At 42.7% G+C, this 18,557-nt stretch overlaps 2 non-coding genes across 2 annotated transcripts; one reads left to right on the top strand and one right to left on the bottom strand.

The window, feature by feature from the left end:
* The first annotated feature begins 16,236 nt into the window (after positions 1-16,236).
* trnaa-agc (transfer RNA alanine (anticodon AGC)) lies at positions 16,237-16,309 on the top strand. The gene has a single exon. It is a non-coding gene; the product is annotated as a tRNA-Ala (tRNA).
* Positions 16,310-17,644: 1,335 nt separating this feature from the next.
* Positions 17,645-17,716, bottom strand: trnaq-cug (transfer RNA glutamine (anticodon CUG)). Its single transcript has one exon. It is a non-coding gene; the product is annotated as a tRNA-Gln (tRNA).
* Between the last annotated feature and the right edge of the window lie 841 nt (positions 17,717-18,557).

Genomic DNA, 18,557 nt, shown 5'->3' with positions numbered 1-18,557 from the left:
TTTATTAAAGTGAGGCAAGTGACTTCAAGGTGGGGAAAATATCCTTTTTTTCAGCCTTGTTTGCTGGACAAAGAGTCAGTGTGCCATGTGAAGTGTTTCTGCTGTGAGCTTGAACTAATGGCGTTCTAATAAAGCGAGCGGAGCAGACAGCTATTTGATTTAATTAAATGAAAAATCCATTTCACAGTTGTCCAATAGTCAATGTCCATTCATAAAAATCATTCAGTGGAGTGCTTGGCTTAGTCACTGTATTCATGAAGATGAATAGTCCTGCCTGGAAACAGTTTCACTCTGCTGTGTGTGTGTGTGTGTGTGTGTGTGTGTTTGCATCTATTAAGGGACTCGCTCATGTGCTCGAACACATGACAAGCATTCTTGCAAAAGGTCAAACTTACATGATGGGCTCAGATAAGAGTTTTTCTTTGTCGTGTTCTTCCTTCTCCTAATCCTGCCCACACACTTCACCGTCCAACACCAAAGTAATATATTTACATCATCGTTTCGTCCGCAAGGTATACACAACAGAGTAATTTGAGAACTCGATCAATCCTCATTTTCTCCATCTGTGTAACAATAACAAGCTAACAGCAGCATTCAACACTTCTCAATATCTCCACGGTTGTGCTCTTTCCAGCGTTTGGCATGCTTCTCTCTCCTTCTCCTCCAGCCCAGATCCCACAGTCTCATTACTGAGGCAGGGGCCAGAATCTCCCATTATCCCAGTCCCTTCTTATTACCCAGCCCATTATTCCCACTGCGAAGACAAAGTGAGACAGGAAATGAAATAAATGCAGTGCAGCGGTTGAAAATGAATGGCTTCTGATTGAGGCCACCGTTGTTTATGGCGCCCGTCCACTTGTCTTTTCCATCACTGGGATGCTGTGTCAGCGCTGAGTGGACTCAGTCACGCAGTGTGTTCGCAGCAGTTAAGGCGGCTTTTATAGATGCAATCTGCAGGAACTGAGGCAGCATTAATGCGCACGGGATGGTGTGCTGCACAGGAGAGGAACATAGCATCACCGCTGTCTGCAGATTTTCTCCTACTCTGAAGGAAACTCTCTGGTTTGTCACGGTTGGACTCTGAACAACCAAATTTTGCTTCCACCATTAAGAGAGTCTGACAACCCTTGGATATAAAGAGGAGGAAAAAAGATTGCTGAGAAACTAAAATAATAATATTCCCTAAAGTCACGTGTTAACTTCAGAGCAACTGTTTTTCCTTATTGATGCAAATATCGTGGGAATATTTGGCGGTCTGGAACATATCTGGATATCCGTCTTGTCACGACTGCCGCCAGCAGCGTTACTAACAGCCAAGTCACTTGGACAGCCAGCAGATCAGACAGATTATCTTTGGTCTCTGAAGACGGAGGAGAGAACAGCATGAACTGACATGAGACCTTTATTTCATAACATTTTACTATTTGAGGTTTTACGTTACAAGATTACGTCTCACACAAAGAAAACATTTTCTTGCCGGCGTAAACACAGAACGTTGTCAGCCAAAATCCTAATGCGGTTTTATAAGGGTGTAGGTGGAATTTTTTGCACCGATGCCTCTTTGGTAGTTTTTTGGCATCACATGTGGGTGTACGTGCTAACAGGACAGCCACAGCTGAGGTTGTGTTTATGAAGATTTGTAAACACTGTGAAGTTTTGGTGCCCATTTTGGTATGAAAATACTTTTAGAACTGGTTGTTGCAGAGGCACGGTTCAAACAACTTCCAGGTTTTACCTCCTTCAGTTTGCTGCACATTTTTCTCCCTACTTCAGGAAAATGTGTTTTCACAGGAGAATATTACAAAAAAACAAAAAAAAGACAGACGAGAGAGGGAGGCTTTAGTGAAACTTTTGGTGCCACATATTGCGATGCAGAATCGCAGCATAACTTTGTGGAATTCTACGATGAACTCCGAGCCAGAGAAAAAAAGAAGAATCTGCTGAAGACTCCAAGATGAAGCCGACAAGGTCAGCCTAATGTCGACGCAGCACTATTTCAGTCCAGACTTCAGTTGGCACCAGTGTTTAAAATATTAGTTCAATGAAAGAGGGTCCAAAATAAATTGGAAGATTTGTCGATCGGTCCCGTTTGTAAAATCACAGCTTTGAATTGACGTCCACACACCTGACCAAAATGTATTATACACCTGGAATCCATCTGGTCATCCAACATTTGAAGTGTTGGGCAATTAATCAGACAGTTTGGTGGAAATTTGGTTCAATTCTCAGCCTCTGTCTGGGTTTAAGTGGTCCAATCGGGGGTTGGGTAATCTTTGAGCTAAACCTCTTCTCATTTATAGGATGTCAGTGGACGCCTCAATGATTCTGAACATAGCATATCACTGAAATACTGAATTAAAAACAAACAAATAAACAGACACACACACACATACACACATACGTTGGATGGTGTTTTTTCACATTACTAACAGGTTTCTGGGTGCAGCCTCACCTAATCGGTTTCCTGACAGTTCAGATGGCGGTGCAGGGGTCCGCAGCGGCTCGGAGCTCTCGGCTTCCTTTTACTTTCTTATTTGTGTTTATACTTTGAATTCTAATTGTGCCATTTTAATTCTTTTAGCTGGAAGCCGAGACTTCCAACTGTAATTCCGTTATGTGTATGTAGTGTATGCATAATGACAATAAAAAGGATTCTGATTCTTATCCTTCCCTCACATTCATTACAACTAGAATTATCCTGGAACTGGATCCAAAAAACAAAACAAACAAACAAAAAAACCCCAGAAAAAATATATCTTTAATGTAGCTATATTAAAGCATAGTATGCAAAAATATGGGTATTGCAAAAAACTACCAATTTAACTCGTTACCAAACCACTATTTTATCATTGAATCAACGTTTTGAAAAGAACTGATTAAGTAAAAAAAAAGAAAATGACACAGAATCCAAAGTGCCATCTTTATGTTTCTAATGTTTGTGACCAAACAAGTCAACAACCAATAGATTTCCAATTTACAGACACAAAGTTCTGAAAAAGCAACAAATGAATCTAAATGATAAATTGATTGATTTAAAATAATAATAATAAAGTTTTGTCTGTTTGTATATTTCAATGAACCAACTCATCATTTCAGAACTAATTATAGCTTCAAATATCTTTTAAGATGAATGTATTTTGAAATGAGCACATACACATTTCAGTGTAATTTGAATATTATGTTGGAAATCTACTAGGTTGAAGTTAGGTGAGCGGTGCACGACAACATGAGTTAGACATCACAAAGATCCTAAAGAAATATTGAACTTTTGGGCTGAAATGATAAACATGGCAGAACTGTATTCCTTGTTTTTATAAGAAAACATCACTGGCTCATGTGTTCAACAAACTGTGGCCATTTCTGGGATGTTGCTGGTTTTACTGTGCTGGTAATCAAAATGAGCGGGCGGTCTCAAGACACCAGTTGGAAACCCTGTCCAGTCATACATGTGAGCTGCACAAATGGACACGGACACTCGCTGTGACAGAATAAGTGCTGCATTAGAGTGTGTGTGATGAAAATGACCATATTGTATATTTGAAAAGTTTTCTGCAGCAAAAAAGCATGAAATGAAGTGAGAAACACGAGCAGAGCTGCAGCGTGTACCAGAGCTGGTGTGCACTGAAATGTAACTCGAATGTTTTAACTTCCATTAGAGGAGAAATCTGAATATAATTGGCTCTGATTTCAAATTTAGAATTACAGAGCATTTAATCCAAAAGTAAATGGTTCATGTTGCTTTTCTTGGATTGACCGGCACAACTTAAATAAGAGCTCCTGATTACCGGTAATGAGTTTGGGATACACTTTCCAAAAGTCTTCACACAAAATGTATCGCATCGCGCGCTAATGCGGTGGATGGATGATTATACAAGAGAAATGGTTGGATAAACAACCCAACCTTGTAAACCAAGACCCATTTTCTTCAACTCCCTTACTTCCTCCAGCCCCGTCGCTAATGAAAATATCCCCAACCATCACCACCCTCTCCGCTCGCTGGAAACTCAATGACAGCATTACACCCTGCATTCCTGTCTAGTGAAGTTCTCGGCTCCTTTTTTTTTTCTATTGGTAGAATTTTTGCTCCAAATGAGTCAGTGGGCACAGCTGCTTAAGTGTTGTTTAAGCCTCAAGCGTGCAGCAGCCAAACGTTGCTCTTTGCTTCTGCAACCTGTAAAGATAAAAGCAGCTCTACAGTAACATCTTGCAGTCATCAGCGTGGGTCGCTGTCCGTTACTTTTCTCTGTCATGGCACCACCACCTTCCACCCCACTGTGCAAACAATAACAGCCTGGCCTTCTTCCCTTCCCTGCGACTCTGTTTACCTTTGTGTCAAATTAACTTTCAGGCTCCACTGGTGGCCTCTTTTCGTTAACCAATTTGCAGGGAAGTGCGCCGCTTTTACCTTCCACCGGGATCCAGTGTACCCTTGACAATATATCCAGTTGCCAGGGAAATGTGATATCCAAACAAACGGAGCAGGGGACTGTTGACTCAGGATATTGCTAATGTTTTACATTAGCCAGCACAAGCCCCAGTCTGTCTTGGCCAAGGAATACGCAGCAGCCAATCAGCAGGAGAGCGATCCAGCGCCTGACAACTGCACAGGCTTTTAATAGTGTACAGCATCATGCAAAAGAGACTTCCTGTCCCACACAGCCACCCTCATGAAATGAAATATTGCGGTAGCCAGAGCATTTGTTATGGCATTAGGCACATGGTCTTATCATCAGACGGCACTCTGTTCTCAATGATAAAGTCCACCATCAGCCCCCCTGTCCTGTCTCCTCCATGGTGCCTCCGCTGTCTCTTGCCCCCTCTGTAATGATAGTATCACACTTCATTCAGGAGAAAACAAGCAGTGCCATTGTGTGGAAGGATACTGTAGTGTAACGAAGCAGGCGGCAAAACAACATTCTCACATCCTCGGAGAGTGATTCGCTTCAGCATCGGGTGTAATAAATCAATAATCCAGTAATGAATGTAATTACCCCAAACAGTCATTGTGAGGAAACTTGCAGCCTCTGGAGATTCTGGCAAAATCCGATGGTACAAGAAGCAAAAAAAATAAATTATCCCATCTGTCAGCAGCTCGTCAGGTTTGAACATGCTTCACGTGGTTGCTTGTGCGCTGTTGCATTGGCAGACATGATGGTACCTTTCCCAGCAGACAACATGGGGCAGACATGCACAATGACAAGACCCCTACAGCTAGAGAACTGCATCGAATGCTCTATGTAAGTTCATTCAAAGAGCTGTTTTCATTATAATACAAGCACAATGTTATTAATACTGACTACCTCACAACTGTATATAGAATAAAACAACTGTAGCTGCTTTGGTTTGTCCTTCATCCTTAAATTTCATAGATTTCTAGAGCTGGATATTCTGAATGACACCAACCAACCACAACATAAAAACCACTGACGGGCGAAGAGGATGACATTGATCACCTCATTGCAATGCTGGGAAACCTGGCATTCCTGTGGATGTTACTTGACACATACCACCCACAACCAACCATGGCAAGGGTAATCCCTGATGGCAGCCACCTTCCCCAGCAGCACAATGTGTTAAAACCACAGAAACTACTTGGGAATGGCTCGAGGAACGCAACAAAAGTGTTTCCCCAGCCTCAAAACTCCCCAGATCTACGGAGGCCCCACCCTTCAACCCACAGAGCCCAAAGGATCCACCGCCAACGTCACAATGAAAACACCACAAAACACCAACAACTACACAATATTAGTCAGGTGGTTTTAATGTTGTGGCTGACTGGTGTGTAATTCATATTCAGGCAAGCAACAAAACCACATCAACACGGTTCGTTGTTTGGTTCTATTTTTGATATGAAATCAGCCTTACTCATAAAAATGGACACAGAGGCTACTGATAGAGCACTGGAGCAGTCACTGATCAAACATGTTGGCCTGTACACGAGAGTTAAACTAATCAAGGAGCAACCTCCGGTGCTAAAAAAATGAAGCAAGGAGGAACTGACAAAGACTGCAGTTCTCTGAATGGCCACTTGAGGCTGGACCTACAGCAGGGTCAACCCCCATAGAGACCCATGTTTAAATGGCCAACATCACAGCGGAAATAAACACGTATACAGCCTGCTACAATAAATCATTTTCATTTCTACAGTTTAGTTCCCTGTTCATGGAAGCTGTATGGGGTGAATTTATATGTAATTCATCTGGCTAGCCCTGTAAACCTCAAACCTGCCTCTGGTTTGAAAAGCCTATCATCTTTGAAAATCGCCATAATTACCCCATTGATCAGAGCACAAAGCTGTAAAAGCAGAAAGATTTGCCAGATTTAAATTTTTCTGACAATCCTTTAAATATTTATCAGTGACATCGGAAAATCAGCCAGTTCCATATTATTCTATCCATATTCTACACATCTAAATTTTAAAAAATGCCAAAAATATAAAATCAACTCTATGCCTGTGTTATACTGAACAAAAAACACATCTGAGTTCCTTCTATTTCCAGTCATGGTTGTGCTGTTTCCATAGCGGTGCAGAACTGTAGCTTGCAGTGAAAAATGAGTCTTTAGTGAATAAAAACATGACGTGAGCAAAATATTTCTCAAAGCTGCTTGGCAATCACAGGGTTAAATTGTATTAATTTATGCATAATTACGTGGCAGATGGGCGCTACCATGGCTCAGAGACGTCTGCATGGCCCTTCTCGCTCAAACTCCACCTTCGTACTCATTTTTGGATCAGCTGGGAGTTAGGAGGCACTGCGGAGATGGTGAGGCGCCACACTGAGCTACAAAACGGTTATTCAGGAAGGACATCACGGTTCTCTCCATCCTTGGTTGCCGTGGTAATGCGCTAAACTAAAATGGTGGATTTAGTAAATACTATACCTGCTTAGCATTTGCTTGTTAGCATTGTGATGGTCATTTTAGTTACTTTAACATTTGGCTCAAAACGTCACCGTGCCTAGCAGCAGGTAGCATGTTAATCAAATTACCACAGTGTAGCCTAATCTCCAGACCAGTGACCGGGGGGCTTAAGTGCACTGGTGATATGGGGCCCCTACTTCAAACCATTTCTGTTGCTCTCCCTGATTTGTTGCTATATTGTTATTTTTAAGTACACCACAGTCACTGATGCATATGGACGCAGCTTTATCAACAACACTGAGTTCAGATCAAACTAAGTCCAAAACTGTCCTGAGACATTTAGTGGAAATCAGCTTTTACAGACTCGGTGACCTCGGCACATGCTCAGCCGCGAAAAATGATGCATGTTGTCTGTTTCAACTCTTTCTCCTCATTTATTACAGCTCGACAGAAACAAGGAGAAATAGAGTGAGTGTGCACATTTAATAACACAGGAAGTTTTTGGTTCAGGGTCTTGTTAGCCGCAGCCTCTGGACTCTTTATGCAGAGCAATCACAAAGACGCTATCAGAGGACCGTGTTTGCTTTGGCTCAGGGAGCGAGCGCACAATGTGAAAAGCAGTAAGTCGCACACAGATGGCGAGCCGCGTCTTTCAGTGGCGCGATGGCTTTGATAAATCTCAGGACCGCTGTTTATCCCACCCACCTGGCAGGAACGGCCAATTAAAGGACGAGCAGATGTCAGCCAGCTCAGCGCTTCTGGTTGGACGAACATCTATCAATATAACAGGAGCTGTCCGTGTTTTCGGGGCAAATTCACCCCTTGAAGTGTTTTGTGAGGGAAAATAGGATGTGCTTTTACGATGCCCCTTTTTTTTTTGCTGAATAAACCTCATTTACGAGATCGGGAAATAGGCAATGGAAACTCAAACATAAAACAGAAGCCCTTCAGTGCAGCTTCCTCACACACTCACACAGAGTTAAATACGCACACATACGCCTAAGTGCTCGCTTCACCGCAAACAGTAAACACACACGGGATGATATGCATGCAGTGACGAAGACACACATACAAGTAATGTATGAAATGAAGTGCGTCTCTTTGCCACAAACCAACCAATAGCATTAAAAAAGTAAAGCAGAGACAATGCTGCGAGTCTTCGGCCGGGTCGAGCCAGTGACACAAAGGGCTATAATTCCCTGCATTTTGGAGAGGCTTTCCAAGCCATACTGACGTCTCTGAGACTGCAGCGAGACGGGTAATGGCCAGTGTTTACCACCACAAACCTCCCCATCACTATAGGACTGACTCTATAAGTAGCACCGAGCAACTGAGGCAGCTTCAGTTCCCTTCAGCTCCACTGGGACGCATCGGGAGGACAGAGAGGGAGAGAACAAGATAGAGACAGAGGGAGAGAGGGAGCACTGTGTTAGAACAACTCCACTTATGTTGAGCTGATTCCTCCCCCTCCTCCCTCCTTCCTCCTCCCTTTCTTCCCTCCTCACCCCCCAGACTCCCCCCAGCGGACACTGGTGCCAAACTGCCGGGTCGCGGTGGCGAGGGCGCATGTGGTGTGTGTCTGCGTGCCTCTGTGTGTGTGGAGGAGGAGGAGGAGGAGGAGGAGGAGGGGATGGAGCTGGGTGCTGGGAATGAAGATGCAGAGCCAGGGCATACCTTAGGGCCATTAGTTCAGCCCTCGCCGGCCTCAGCAGCAGAACACCGCATTAATTGGACACAGTAGCTGCAAGATCACAGCAGCCCCAACCAATTTGTAAAATGAGTAAATTGCCTGTCTTGTCATTCCTGGGCTCGCCTTTGCTGTGGAAGCTGTGTTTATAAGGGTAAAGGGGAGGGATAATATCTAGCATATGAGCTGGAGTAGGCTATCATAAGGGTGGTAAAGAGGAAAACACACAATTACAAACACCTCCCCGTGCGCAGTGTGTCCTTACAGGGGTTTAAAACTTGCGTTTGAACTCATGACACATTCATTCTTTTGACATCGTTTGCAGAAGTTAATACGAATCACATATTCCATGTGAACTGTAATTGAATGACATACTATATTTCACCTTATTAATGGTTCAAATAATTGGTTTATACTAAAAGAAATTGTCACAAGTAAAGTTAAAGGTGTTCCATTCACTGCTAATTGCTAAATGCTAACATGCTAATACACCAGACCAAACAAACTGGGAGACATATAATATGCTAATATCAAGTGATGTTACACGATCGGATCCAGAAAACAAAAACAACATCATCAGTTCTTACCTCAAATTCCAAGATGGCTGCTCAGTGAACGCGCAGTAGCGAAAGTGGCAGTAATATTGTTAATTAGCATTACTGTCTTATTTGTGCCTCATTAAATCGATTGTACACACAATCTCATTGATTTTCAGTGGTGATATTTTTGTGGTGTTTGTATGGGCAAAATGTCTCGTTAAATAATTGGTATTGCAAACAACAGCTAACCTGGACATGAAGGTTGTTGCACTGGAACCACAGACTGGTTATAAAGAATGGACGTATTGGCTGTGACATCACCCATTGGCTTGTGGAGTTCCATTTCGAGGCCTCGAGTTTGGAATTTGACCATCACCATCTTGGTCTTTTAAAAAACAGACGAAAGGCGAATCTGACTGAGAACTCGCAGCAATGTAGTAGTAATCTGTCAATCACAAGGTCGCTCTGCCCTACATATCCCGTTTTACCATCTATTTCACTCTAAATGTGACCGGGATTTACGAAATGAACACCGTGGTCTGTTCAAAAAGTCTTGAAACTAGTTCTTGAGACCATAATCTCATTAGGAAAATGTCAGTCTTGCTTTGCCAGTCCATCCATAATGGTCTGACTGCACCGTGCTATCATTCTGCTATGTGGAAAGCTTTTTTTTTCCTTTTTTTTAAAGAAATCACAGTTGTCGTAGGCGGGACTAAGCGAAGATTTGATGTTCCCTCGAAATAGTGATGGGTAGAATAGTTGTGGTGGAACATTTGGATGCAGGGCAATAAGCAAGAAACTAGCGGGGCTGCCTCGCTGCATGATTTAAATCCTCTGCAAAACTTTCAGCGGTAGTAGTTTAGTAAGTTGTTGTTTCTTTTATCCTACATGTGATAAATCAGATTTTGAAAATGTTCACTGAGGTAACAAGTAGTACCATTTTCCCATAGACTTCTATACATTCTAACATCTTTAACCAGAGGAGTCGCCCCCTGCTGGCTGTTAGGAAAAAATGACTTTTTGTGTCGTCTTCATTTTTCAGTCTCCGAGGCTACGTCCATTTTTTAAACGCAGTCTGAAGCTGTAACACAGTCAACTTATGTGTGACATCATTCCAAGCTCTGACTTCCAAAGTAAATGGATCACAGCATATGTACGTATATGAGCAACCTGGTAATGCAGTTCACAAACTCCTGCCAGCAGCTTTATGCTGTTCCTCTACTAGACATTTAGAGGCAGTAAGAAATATTCAAATAGACCAGGAAAGGCAGGGAACGAGAGTAATGTGAGCAGAAATGGTTGTGAGGAAGTTTAAAAATATTCAAATATTGGCTTTGGAAATGTTAGATGTGTTACGCTACACGGTATATTTTAGATTAAAAAAATAAAATGGAAAAATGACTTATTCTTTCAAAACAAACTCTATGGTGATAATTCACAAAAAATAAAAAAATCCGTTTCCATAAGGGAAATAAGAAATTCCATATGTTCACGTATGGAAACCAGCAAACCCCATGTGCTTTGCATTCACATGTGGCTTTTCACATGTGACTCCTTCTCTACAATGCATCACAAATTATACTCTTCTGTTCCCATGCACTGGTTTTTCTGCTAGCAGTGAAGTAGCCGTAACATTGCTCGATGGAATTTGATGTTTCCTGTGTCCAAAACCCACAAAGTGCTGAAAGTGTACCCAAGTGGGCACTGTACATGTTTATATAAACTATGTATACTTTCAAAAGGCCTGGCTGCAGCGCTGAAATGACCTCGCGTTTCACTCTAAACAATGGTTGAAATAGAAAAGTGTTATCCACATTAAACTGAAATTTCCATCGTAAAAAGGCCACTCTTTGTTTTCCACGGTTCCTGTGGTGAGCGCCGAGACCTGGGCCTGTGAAGATGAATGAGTCAGTGCATTGATAGCACACTGGAATAAAAACACTGCAGCTCTCTGGAGTTCTGTCCGTCGGCCCGTCCAGCCGTGCTTCCTCCCCGTCCGTCCCACACACACGCTCATCAGGCCGGCCGATGAGCACGAGAGCCTCCCACAAATCTTCATTTCCCTTCACAGAGGAACTCTCTCTGTCTCCTCCTCGGCTGCAGTAATCTGTGGTGTGTGTGTTCCTGACTCTCAGCCTCCGTGGCCGGGGAGGCTTTCTGGAGCTTTGCCGGGACATTTGTGATTCATCAGTGAGTTTGGTTGTTGCCTTTGTTCTTAACGGCGCTGGTGGAGAGAGTCCAGTAAAATGCTGATGACGCACTGCTGTGCTCCGGGCATTCAACCCAAACACAGCTACTAACCACCACCACCCCACATCCACAGTCCTCACCGCCTCCCTCAAAACTTCTCCGGACCTCTGCTTCCTCGTGGCCTCCTCGCATGCCACACCCTCCCACCCGCACAAACAAACAAGCACTCAGTCCCACATATCCGCTAACAAAAACCCTCAGCGGGACCGAGCAAAAGGAGGCACTATTTTATTTCACATTTCACGAGAACAAATCACAGTCCCATTTCCCCTCAGCCGGATTAGTAAATCTCCTTCTCCATCCCTCTGCGGCGCCTCCTCCCCTCTTCTCCTCCGTCATCACCACCTCTGGTTTTGTGTGATTTTCCTTCATTACCTCTTCGGTTAGTAAATAAAGCCCAGAGTAGTTGGAGTCCATATGGAGCGAGAAGGGATCTGTGCATCCGCAAGTGTGTGTTGGTTCCTGGGCGTTGCAGCCAGTGTGTTTTACGGAGGAGGGTCGTTTGGTCAGCGTCGCGTCAACACGGGTGTGCATGTGTGGCATGTTCCACCATGTCTGGTTGCAGCCGAGCGCAAGGCAGCTGACAGAAGTTTAGCAGAGAGGCCTCGCCACCCATCAGTCATCATAAAGCTCCAGTCCAGCTCCAAGAGAAGAGGGGAGGAGGGGGGACGGCAGGAAGGAGTCGTGTCGAACCGACTGTCACATGACTCATTGTGTGTCAGCCACAAAAATAATACGTCAATGGAAAACAAAATAATGAATGAAAATCTGCTCCTGTTGTCAAGAAAGGATGTAAATCCAGGTTCAACACACTGCTGCTCGATGTGTATTGTGTAACATGCCAGCGGGTGTTTATTCTCACCTCGGGATAAAATAAAATGAAACAACGTCCTCAGCGGGGCCTCTGGCACGCCGACCAAACACATTTCTCCGAGCTATTATTTCATTGCAACGTTAAATCCATAAAATAAAACAATAAAATGTCAGAAAGATAATAATTTTCCTGCCCTGCAGCAGCAGTTTCCGAGTTTACTTTTAGATTTTATAAATTATGAGAAGGTATAAAAAGATTATAAATGGCAATGTAATAATCCACATTTGTACTGATGTGAACAATATCTTCACTGGAGTGGTTTTAACTGTTTATATGGGAAAAAAAACAACAACTTTAAATGTCCTTATAACTGTTTACAACTGCATAATAGTGTGTTATAAAGGATGTCAACTATTTTAAAACACTTATGAATTCTAAAGAGGTGTCTAAATAGGAAAGTGCTCAATAATTATATAAAGTCAACAATATACCCAACAAATAACATGTTGTAAAGACACAGTTTTGGTAATACGTGTGTATTATTTAATGGATCTGCTGTTATCTCAAGCCTTTGCTCTCAGTCTACTCTGTAAAGACTTAAGTGCAACTATTTTTACAGTTATTGTAGAAGAAACAAACACAGTTTCCCATTTTATGCTGAAAAATAAAATATAATAATCAGCGTTCCATCAGTCAGACTGTGGCTTTGAAACACCACAGCTGATCAAACTTCACAAAGTGAAAGAAAAAAATAAGTTTTTTAAGACTGTTTTTGGTTTTCCAAGAACCTCTGGAGCTGTCTCACCACCAACCATGAGTTAATGGAAGTTTTTGCAGCTGTGAATTTCTCCATTCCCCTGTGCACTGTGGACCAAAAGCATATATCAGCAGAACACTCAAAAACAGTTTTTGTTTGTGTGTTTTGTTTTGGTGTGGATGCTGACTTTTAGCATACCATATTGTCAACTCTACAGTGTGAACCGTACAGGCCTGTGAGCTTGCTTTGAGAGAGCATTTATCGTGGAGAAGAGACGGGCAGAGTTAGTTAGCCGGAAGCCTTTTAGTCAAGTGAAACTCCCAGAGGTAGGAGGTATGTTCTACGTAGACCTGCTACTCACAGGTTTTATAACTTGCGTGTCAGTGATCACTTTTGTTGCTTTGAGTTTCTCTTTTGGGGCCTATATAGTCCTTCTGAAGTACAATATTTGCTTTGATTGTTTATAAAAGGGGCTGCAAGGTGGATCAGCGGTTAGCAGTGTTGCCTCGCAGCTAGAAGGTCGCCGGTTCACGTCTCAGTGAGGACACCCGGGATCCTTCTGCGTGGAGTTTGCATGTTCTCTCCGTGCAGTGTGGGTTCTCTCTGGGTTCTCCTCTTCCTCCCATACAGTCCAAAAACATGTGGAGGTTAATTGGTGATTCTAAATTGTCTGTAGGTGTGAATGTGAGTGTGCTTGGTTGTCTGTCTCTAAGTGTAGCCCTGTGATAGACTGGTGACCTGTCCAGGGTGTCCCCTGCCTTCACCCTGAGTCAGCTGGGATAGACTCCAGCCCCCCATGACCCTAGTGAGGTTAAGCGGTGTATGGATGGATGGATGTTCATAGAAATAGTCCACTTGTCAACTTCAAAATAATGCAATGATTGAGAATGAGTACACTTTGGAATCATATTTCACTGGTGTGCTCCTTCTGTTGCATGCGGTAGTTATGATCACAAAGACATCTGAGAAAATACAAGTACACAAGTGCCTTGATCAGGTTGTCTTTAAACATTTTAGGACGGAAATGTTACGTATTATCCCTTTAATACAGTACAGTCATCATAAAACTGACATCAGATGGCCATAACTATTATTTGCAGAGATCCATGTGTTGTAATGCTGGGAAACACTGAGGAGATCACTGAATGGACTCTACAGTGGTGCAGCCCAGCTTTGGAATAAGTGGATCTTTTCAATATCCAGTATATACTTCTGCTGTTATTCTTTCATTTAGATCCTTTTTTTTCCTAATTACATGTTTGTATGTGCAAAATATTTCTCTGCCAAGCACACAGCATGAGAAGCACCAGCTCTGGCTGCATGTGAACCTTATTTAACTGTCCCTGCCTGAAAAGATCAAAACAAAATTAGTGAACCTCAGTGTTTACATTTTTAAGCAATATTTGTTCATAAATAAACTCATCGGAGAAAATACCAAGAATTTCCATTTGTGGCTTTTTCTGTCACAGGAAATTAAGTTTTGAATTGACAAAGCACTTCCTTTTCCTTAATGGTTTGCTCCGACGTAAAGTATTTACTTGACTGAGGCTCTTTATGGGCCGCCCTCTCTCTTCTTTCTGCCGCCCCATGTAGGTCTCAGTGTTTGCAGAAGGAAGCGGGAGGGCCTTGTGGATCGTGTAACTCTCTTCAAACTGATTCGGGCCAAGCTATGTGACAAGGAAATTGATTTTTTCTTGTTGTTTTTCTTTCAAAATGGGTCTTACACAGAGTACTACCTGGGTTATGTGTGAGAACCAATGAGGGTTTACAATTTTTCAGAAAAAAAAAGAAACAGATCCAATAACGAGGACAACTTCGGTTCACGAGCTGCAAGTTGAAACTAGACTAATGGTAAAACAGTATCTGGAGTCTAAGTGGGCTTGACATGATCCATTTGCATTTATTGTGGGAAAACATTTCTCTTTGGAACTGACTACCAGAGAAAATGGACTTGGTGCAGAAGACATGTAATAGACCAGCTCAGAAATTTATGAATGGAAAACATTTCTCTTTGGAACTGACTACCAGAGAAAATGGACTTGGTGCAGAAGACATATAATAGACCAGCTCAGAAATTTATGAATGGAAAACACTGGCGTTTTGTCAGACGTGCATATTTTGTTGAATTTAAAACCAGAAGAACCTTGTGATGAGGGGTTTAAATCCTGAGCATTGCATTTCACCAGAAAGAGGATCCTTGCTGGTATTTATAGCAAAAAGCTTCAGTAATGATGGGATCAGAATCCTACATTCATTTCTTTTATTTATTTTGTTTAAACGGATAGAAGCTGGTTTACTTACGTGATGTCTCCAATAATAACAGATTTACCACTAAAATTCACAGTCATTTTTGAAACAACAGGTCTTCAATTTCACATCAGTCGTACCTGGCTAACTCTGCAGCTGGCCTAAAACCTCATCTCCAGCTGATTTTTTATTGTTTCCAGCTGCCTCCTTTACAGAAGCCCCGTAAAAGGGTTTGAAATGTGGACATGGATATAATTCATGATATAATCTTCAAAGACTCAGCCTGAAATACCTGTATTCTCCCAAGATGTCAATAAGGAACAGCATTGCTCTGCTCTAGAGGTGAAAACAGACTTGGACCGGTTGTTCATATTTCTATCGTTGGCCGAAACTCTGGACATCCAGGACCAGCACCTGCACAGTGGATGCTCCGGTCCTGCACAGGGGGTTGCTAACATAACTTCTGATTCAAAATAACATACTGTAGATTATGTACTACTGACTGCATCCACTAGCTTTAAAAAGAAAACAAGTTTTGTACATATACAGGCCGTACTTGTCTATAAGCTGCAGGTGTCCACGTTGTAACATGAGATATTTACACAGAAAGATTTTTTTAACTTTTAATTAAATACGTACCGGTAACATACACACATACGTACCGTAAATGCTTTTTTTCCAAACAGTTCCTGTAACACGGCTGGTTAAAAAAATAAAAAACACAGTATCCTATCAGGAAAAGTCATTGATCGCTATCTTCATCTTCCTCCTGCACTAAAACCACTAAAGTCGTCTTCTTCAGTGTCGGAATTAAACAGCCTCAGAATTCCATCATCACACACTTCCTCAGTCTCTCTTTCGTTGTCGCTCTCAATGTCACTTTCATCTCGAGGCCAAATTGTAAAAATAAATTAGCCGCATGATTATTTTAGTGCAGTGTTCAAAGCGTGTGAAAAAAGTAGCGGCTTATAGTCCAGAATTTACGGTAATAAGTCAATATGTGAGCTGTTTGTGAACATAAATGTTCGTCCATAGTCACTGTGAAGCAGCAGACTTCTGTACATACTACTGATGACGCAGAGGGGAGTTAGCTCAAATGGTAGAGCGCTTGCTTAGCATGCGAGAGGTAGCAGGATCGATGCCTGCATTCTCCAGAAGACTTTAAATCTTTCCTTCAGTGTGTGACAGAGACACCGCAGGTCCTTCTTTACTGCTGTCAGACTTTACAACCAGCACTGCTCCCAGTAAACCACACCCCCAACAACTGTCAGATTTATTTTTAGTTTAATATCAAAGCAGTCATAGCTGTCAATTATGAAAATGTTGTACACTGAAAAACCCAGAACACTAGGATATGTGCTTTACCGTTATTTTTTCTACCGATGGACAAATCTGTGCAACATAGATACAAATCTGTCCGGCATGAATACTTCTCAGTATTTCTATTCATGTAAGAATTTGTGCAGGACCACTGTTATAGGCACTACTGTTATTTCTAGAACTAGTCCTTGTGTATAATTTGAGTGTTTTTTTGTACTGATATTAATTTTTGCATTATCTCCGACTGCTGTAACAATGCAACTTTCCGAACTGTGGGATTAATAAATTAATAAAGGTTGATTTTTAGGTTTTATCTCCTCTCACATTCCACATATTGTTACGCCCCGGTCTAGGGGAACCGCTGGCATAATATGAGTTTTTGCTCCACCAGACTTCCTTCTCCAAGAAAAGGCCAGCAACCAGAACGCCAAGTGTCAAAAACCAGCAGTATCTTTTATTTTATAAGTTCAGAGGGAGACGTGCCAACATAAAAAACAAAAAACCTCTAAATTAACCCGAGCTTCCCTGACAAAAGAAAAGGTAAATAAAAGACAATAATCTTACCTGCCTCCTATGAAACAAAACAGGAGAAAAGGGGTTAAAAGAAAAAGGCCTCTCCCTCCTGCTTCTGCTCTCTGACTATTTACAATATTTACAAGTTCACAAAAGTCACAAAGTCCGTAGTGCACAACTACTGACAAACTAGAGATGTTGCTGCCGCATCCTGCAGCACAGACACGATGGCAAACTGGCATTCCTTGTGGTGGCGAGGCTGCAAAGGTGAGGACGCCGAGTACAGTTGGCGGGCTGTTCAAATAGATGATGGACCCGTCCCCTGACCAATCGCGTGGCAGGAATCAGGCGAGGCAGCCAATCAATGGTCACCACCTGCTCCTAATCCACTCATTCACAAACCATGAACACACACACACACACACACACACACACTGAGGAGAGACAGAAATGCACCAACACACGAATACACACAATACTATAAACTATACTATATATATATACAATACTATTAAGGGTCATAACAATCTGCAGGAAACATGACAGCTCTCCTTTACATGTTGTACATTTGCATCAATACAAGAACTTTTCAGGTTCCTGCTGATTGTGAAACTGTCAGAGGAGGGTCAAGAATTTTGTTGAGCTCTGCAAACAGCAGGTTCCACCGAGATTTGAACTCGGATCGCTGGATTCAGAGTCCAGAGTGCTGACCATTACACCATGGAACCTCCTGCACTAGTGCTGATGGTTGATTGTCTGTTTCTCCATGTCATGAACTGCCAACCTGTTTAGGCTGTCGTCTGCTTCCTGCCCAGTGTTAGGTGGGACAGACTTCAGTGCTTTGCAACTCTCTACAGGACCATGTGGGTGTAGCCAATGGATGGGCTAGAAGACCCTTGTGTGTGGACAAGCGGAAACAATTGCCTTAACATTGTATTATAAGGTCTCAAAACACTGACGTCTTCCTCAGGAAAGGACAGAGCAGGCTGTTCTTCCTGATGAGACTCAGATCATTTAATGCAATAGGCTACTGAAGTCCTTTCACCAGTCTGTAGTGGCCAGCGTCCTGTTCTTTGCTTTGGTGTGCTGAGGGGGGGCAGCCTCAAGGTGGGTGAGGCCAGCAGACTCATCAAACTAGTGAGGAAGGCCCGTTCTGTGGTGGGGCTTGAACTGGACAGTCTGGAGTCAGAGAGGAGGATGAAGGGACAAAAAATAAAAGCCATCCTGGATAAGCCCTCTCACCCTCTCCACGATGGCAGATGGGCAGCTCGTTCAGCCAGCGCATCATCCCACCGACATGCAGAACTTCAGGAGCTCCTTTGTGCCCACTGACATCAGACTGTACAACGGCAGAGGACTCAGCAGCCCCCAACACATAATAGTTGTCTAGTGCTGTTGCAATGCCCAGATTTCCCCTGTGGCATCAGTAAAGAATGATCTTATCTTATATTGCTACTGTAGCTAACAAAATGTTTTGTCCTCTCTGCAGGTTTCTTTGGATCTGGAGCTACACGTCTCTGATCTGCAGTCGCTGGCCTCCACAATGTTTGTTGCTGTCTTACATATTGT

Source organism: Stegastes partitus, unplaced genomic scaffold, assembly GCF_000690725.1.
Source record: "Stegastes partitus isolate 25-593 unplaced genomic scaffold, Stegastes_partitus-1.0.2 Scaffold516, whole genome shotgun sequence".
Lineage (NCBI taxonomy): Eukaryota > Metazoa > Chordata > Actinopteri > Pomacentridae > Stegastes > Stegastes partitus.
This window is presented reverse-complemented; position numbering and strand designations above follow the sequence as displayed.